Raw genomic sequence first — 6486 nt, 5'->3', positions numbered from 1 at the left:
AGGCAAACCCTGACGTCCACTGATGCATCATATACTGGCAAAGAGTGAGTCACTGTGCATTGGTCTAACAGCAGAGACTCTGCCAAAGGCCCAAGAGGTGGTGTGTGGGACATGCAGGGGTGCAGGAGTGTAAGCAGTGCAAAAGTGTAACTGGTGACAGGGGTGCAGGGGCTGTGGAGGGCGCAGGCATTTCAGGGGATGTGGGGGTGGAGGGGTGCAGAATTGCAGAGAGTAGCAGGGGTGCAGAGGTGCAGGGAGTGTAGGGATGCAGGGAGGTGCTCAGGGACCTGGCCAGGATAAGAAGGCAAGTGCACATCCTTGCAGTCAGCCTGACCCCGGTAGGCTATTGCAATGCTTTTGGGCTGCGGCGGCGGCGGTGGCGGTTGGGAGGCTGCCCGGGCAAGCCGATCGATTTCTTCTCTTCCCTGCAGCCTGGCCTGGGGTGGGGCTTGGCCGCCGGAGATTCGCCAGATGTTGCACTCCAGGTAAGCTTGCTCCTGGTAGGTGGGGCGGTTAGGTCAGAAGGCAGTGGCAGCGGCAGAGGGGCGGAGCGGGTCTACCCCTGGTGAACGGGTGGAATAGCTGCCTTGTCCCGGCTGCTGGGCCTGGGAGCGGCCTCTTCTTCCCCAGGTCGCCGGACACTCCTGTCCCACTCAGCTTGCTGAGTGCGGAGTGGGGGCGGGGCCGTTAAGGTGCGGGACCCACGGGGGGAGGGAGGCTGCCGCGGGGGAGCCGATCAATTCGCTCCGCTCTCCCCAGAGGCGGAGCCAGGGGCGGCTTCTGCTGCCCTAGAGGCGGGACGCGGGTCTCCAGATGATCTTGCTCCTGGGAGGCGGCGGCGGAGGCGGCAGGGGCAGGGGATGTGTTCCAGGGAGTTGCTCCATTTCTTCTCTCCCCCACGGCCTGGCTTGGGGGCGACGTCTGCCGCCGGAGATTTGCCTCAGGTCCGACTCCAGGTGAGCTTGCTCCTGGGAGATGGGTGCGGTGCGGTCAGGGGGCTGGTAAGGTGGTGGCTGCAGGCATAGGGAGGCTGCCCCGGAGGAGACTGTGGATTAGCTCCATGTCTGCACCGCGTGGCCTGAAGGCGGCCTCTGCTGCCCCAGGTCCCGGGACACCCCTGTCCCACTTTGCCTGCTGGGGGCGGGAGGCAGGGTAGTCAGGGTGCAGGGGTGGCGGTGGTCGGGGGCCTGCAGCGGGGGAGCGGACCATTTGCTCCCATCTTCCCCGCGTCTTGTCCTGGGGGCGGTCGCTGTTGCCCTGTGTTATGAGACGCGTGTATCCTAGTCGGCCTGACCCCGGGAGTTGGACTTGGTACTTTGGGGGTGGTGGCAGCAGCGGCAGGTTTTCCCATGGAACTTGTCCATTTGCTCCCACTTCCCCCCATGGTTTGCCCTGGGGGCGGTCCCTGTTGTCCCAAGTTCGTCGGACGTCCATCTCCAGGTCAGCCTGCTCCCTAGAGGAGGCCACTGTGAGGTCATGGGCAAGAGTGGTGGCTGCTGCGGGGGTAGGGGCTGCCTTGGGGAGCTGGTGGATTGGCTCCCGTCTCCCCGATGGCCTGGTGTGGGAGTGGCCTCTCCTGCCCCAGGTCACCAGACGCACCTGTCCCACTCAGCCTGCTGGGGGAGGGGCGCCCTGGGCGGTGCCTTTAAGGTGCGGGGGTGGCGATGGCGGGGGTAGAAGACCTGCAGCGCGGAGCCTGTCAATTTGCTCTCCTCTTCCCCGTGACCAATCCTGGGGGCGTCCTCTGCTGCCCAAGAAGCCGGATGCCCGTCTCCAGGTCAGCTTGCTCCTGGGAGACGGGCCCGATGCGGTCAAGGGGCAGAGGCAGTTGCGACGGCCGGCTGCCCCGCCTAATGGGGCCACTTCTTCTCCTCTCCCCTGACCTGGCCTGGGGACGTCCTCTCTGGCGCAAGATTCGCCTGACACCCCACACCTGGTCTGATTGCTCCTGGAAGGTGGGCGCGGTGAGATCAGGAGGTGGAGAGGACAGGGGCTGCCCCTGGAGAGCTGGAGGATAAGCTCCAATCTCTCTGCAGGCCTGACGTGGGGGCGGCCTCTGCTGCCCCTCGTTCCCAGGTCACACTTCTTCGGGTCATATTTCCCCGGGGTTGCGGTAGGGTGCGGGGGCGTCGGGGTGTTGGCGGGGGTATGGAGCCTGTCACTCGGGAGCTGGGGGTTTAGCGCCCATCTTTTCCGCAGATTGGCCTGTGGGCAGCCTCTGTTGCTCCAGATCGCAAAGCAATTTCCCTGACAGCTTAGCCACCAGAGGTGGGCAGGATGGGCTGAGAGGGCTGAGGCAGCCGCCAAGGCAGCGACGGAGGGGGCTGTCCCTGGCCAGCTGGTCAATTTGTTCCCATCTCAACCTTTGCTGCCCCAGTTTCGCAGAACGCCCTTCTCCAGTTTATTCTTCTCCAGGGAGGTGGGCGCAGTGCATGCAGCCCGAGGTCTGGGCTCTCCCTTGGGAGGGGCAGAACTCTCTTGTTCTCCTTTGTCTTTATTCTTCAGCGAAGTGGTTACTGGACGCAATTCTTAATTCTGAGAAAGTGTAGCCTGTGTTATGGAAGAGCTGCTGGACAGTGAGGTTTCTGGGTGGATTTTCACATCAGCTGATGCCCCAGGCAGGCAGGAAAGCTATTACTCAGAGCTTCTTAGTCTGGGGTTGGGGATGGCCCCGCCATCCTTGCCATGCTTTTTAAAAATGTGTTACTCCCCTCTTTTTCCTAGGTGACATTTTAGGTTATTGGGTCTCAGATTGCTGGCACACTCATCCCTGTTCTCAGACATCTTTTAAACTTGGGTGAAGTGATAAGTAGGGGAAGATGATTTACTGAAAGGTAAGAATACTTAAATTCGCATTAAAGCTACATTCTGTCAATCTTTCTAAAATGATTTTCCTCTGATTCTAAATCCACGACCTAGTGAATGTTGTACTCCTGTGTAAAATCATTGATCTTCACATCACATTTGTTGAGTGGTCAACGAGATTTGTTAATTAGATTATTCCTGAAAGGAAAAGTTCAGGCTTTTCAGAATTCCTTGTCTGATGTCACCCAGGCAGTCACAGTAGAAGACAGAGCTGATATAAAAATCCCTCAGCTGCCTGAACTGCAAAGCTTCTGGGATTACTGATCCCTGAAATGCAGGTGACTCTTGATGATAATCTGGGGGATGGTTTAAATGATCAGATTCTTCCAGTCCTATAAATGGGTTCTGTGGCCCCAGCCCCGGGAGAACTGGACATAAGGGCCATATCGTGTGTGGTGGGATGGGAAGGCAAGGTGTAAGAGCTGGAATCACTGAGATTCCACACTCGCTAAACACAGACTCCAGAGCCTAATTGTTGTCAGGTTCTGTTCTGGATTTGAGAGTGTGTTCATACATGATTCTTGCCCTTCTGGAGTCACTGCCTGGGTGGAAGTAACCTTTACATAGATCTGTGGAGGATGACATTTAAGTAGATGGGCTGTTATGGTTCTCAATGTGCCCAGGCTTGCTCTTCCAGGCACTCGTGGGACTAACGCGAGTCATGTTATTCACTCATTCACTGATTTATTACCCTTGAATTGATCACTCGTCCCACAGTAAGTGAAACAAGGTAACAGGAAGCTGAGTTTTGTCCCCTCTCCTATCACTGATTGTTTTTCAGTCGGGCGCCCTGCGTATGCATTGTGAAACGGTGGTATTTCGTGCCCAATGGGGCAGCACTGTCAGTTCTGAGAATCAGGGGAGACACATGGGTAGGACAGCACCCTGACACACATGGCACCCCCCATCCCGTGAGACAGAATTGTCGATGCTCAGGTGACCCGATGTAGACTGCGGTGCTAAACCTGAGCATGTTTAGTTATCCTGGTGGCTATGAAAATACAGACTACCAGTCGCTACCTCTGGAGACTCTGAGGGTGTGCACCCCAGGATTCTGCATTTTAAGAAGCACTTTAACGAATCCTGATGAAGAGATCTGAGTGTCCCACGGAGAAACACTGGTGTGCGAGGCACCAATATTGAGGATTCTCAGGGAACGATGTCTTTTTAGGATGGTCCATGGGCCCTCACTTTAGACTTTTGCCTTGAGTTTAATTTTATGTGTTCAGAATTGATGTCTTTCAATTCCAGTGCATGTCAGCATGCTCTGTGCAGGGATTTACTCTCAGTAGATGGCAAAAACTATGATTCTTCAGGTCACCGAGCTACACTGTGAACGATATTTTATTTTGGTTTTCTTTGTAGCAATGCAGAGTCTCCCGAGAAGAGATTTAGACTCAACAGCTTTGTGTCAGACTTTGGAAGACCGCTGCTGCCCAAGGTGTTCTCTGGCAGTGCAATGACGAATCTAGGTCCCTCTTTCACTGCTACATCAATGAAGTGGACCACTTGGACAAGGCCAAAGCTGGTATCCCTACCATAGCCCTTTACAGTGTTATTCGGCTCCAGGAAGCCATCAGATGCAGCAGGTGGCCAGAGGAGGAGCCGAACAGACTCATGAAATGTGACATCCCCAACTTTATCAACACGGACCAGAACTCTGCCTTTGTGGAAGATGATTTCCTGATTTTGTAACTACCGATTGTTCTAGAAAATAAGCCAGTTGCCCAGAACTCACACAAAGACTTGAATTGAGAAACGTGCTTTCTCAGGTATCTTTCTGAAGATGTGAAGTCTGTCTTTGTATGGAAGGAAGTCCCCTTTCACAAAACTGAATGTGTTTGTGTCTGAGAGAGGGAAATGGAGACAGAAAGACGAAGAAGCAGAAGAGAGCCCCCTCAGAAGAGATCTAGTTAAGGTGAGTTTTTGTGCCTTTAAAAAACATTTGGGGTTTTAGGGGGAACAAAGTATTTACACTGTCTTATTCTCCTCATTGGAAACCTTGGCCCCGTCGTCAGAGTCAGCGGCCTTGAACGGGGGTTGCACGCTGCGTTTCATCTGGCACTGCCACTTCCACGCTCTGCCTTTAGCACGTTGCTTTGCCTGTCAGGGTTGCCACCCTTTTAACTGTAAGGTGAGGAGTCTGGAGTAGATGATCCACCCCAGCTCTGCTGTTTTGCAAATTTCTGATTTCGTATTCGGATGAGTCTGGGATACACCCAGAGCAGTATAAACCAGGCCCTACCTCCTGCCTATTGCTGGGGCATCCCTCAGGTCTGTGCCTTCTACTCAACCCTTTACTGAGCCCAGCTTTTGTCAGGAGCCCAAGTGCCTACCGGGATGGCAGGGGACTTGTCTTTCGTGGTCACGGTGGCCAAGAATTCTATTGGTGTGCTGAAACAACTCTTCTGAGATCCTCCACCCACCCCTGCTCAAACCTAATGACAGCACTACGGTTCCTTTCCTAGGAGGAGGATCAATCCATGGTGCATTTTATGACAATCCTGTCCCCAGGGATGCACGGAAGTTTATCAGCTGAGTGAGGGGAGGTGCCTCTGTGTCCCTGTATCTCTGTCTGCTGACAGTTCGCTGCCACCGGCTACTGAACAAGAAAAGTGCTATTCACCATGTTGTGTGTTTTCCAAATGTGTAGGTGATGGTCTTGTGGCTCGTGCGTGGGCTTTGATTTGGGATGGTGAAGGGCTTATAAATACCTCATCAACATGTATTCGAGGTGGCCTGGTGCCACACAGATTTGATTCATGAAGGCATCAAGCCTGCACACTGGTTTGGAAACAACTTGGTTTTGATCATTCACACTGCATGCATGACTCGCTGCTAATCTCTGGGTGGTTTTTTCATTTCAGATTTATTCACCCCATGTCTTGCTTAAGCTGAAAAATACATTTATTTCACCAGAATATTCCCTGATTCTTTGTTTACACACATCCAGTTTTTTTAATTCCTTTAAAAATGATTCTGTGTTTATAATGCCTCCTAATTTCTATCATCTCTATGTTGCCAGTGGCCTGAGACATGCACCAGATTTGATGCCGGAACAGTTCCACCAAAAGAAATCCCTTTGCCGTAATATCTTTTGAGGAAAATATTATTCTTTAAGGCTCTAACAGTAAATCGTAGAAGAAAGCATGGAACATTTCTTGTAGTTAATACATGTTCATGCGAAAAGAAATGATATTTTCATTAAACAATGTTGATTTTAATAACTTTTACAAATGTGAACATTATTATTCATAATTTAAGTAACCAGATAAAACCACAGTTATTTATTATGAAGATTGAAAACTATTTACATGGTCTCTTAATTAGAAGTAGCTTTATTAGAAGACTGAAGGGTATTTAAAAGATGGAAAAATACCCATGATGACACCATCATTTTTATTAACTAAATATCAAGAACTGTGCAGGGATAAGATTTAACCCTCTGCAAACTGCCAAGTTAGCATGAGGTAGTTTGTGGATGCTGCCAGAGGACAGGACACTCCCCCAGGATCAGAGACAAAGGACTCCCTGCCAGCACAGAAGGCAGCCTGTGGTTCAAGTTCATATTGGTTCCTGAGTTCCTTTCCTATTGCTGTTGTAACAAAGGACCACAGACTC

This window comes from Vicugna pacos, unplaced genomic scaffold (genome assembly GCF_048564905.1).
Source record: "Vicugna pacos unplaced genomic scaffold, VicPac4 scaffold_19, whole genome shotgun sequence".
NCBI lineage: Eukaryota > Metazoa > Chordata > Mammalia > Artiodactyla > Camelidae > Vicugna > Vicugna pacos.
This window is presented reverse-complemented; position numbering follows the sequence as displayed.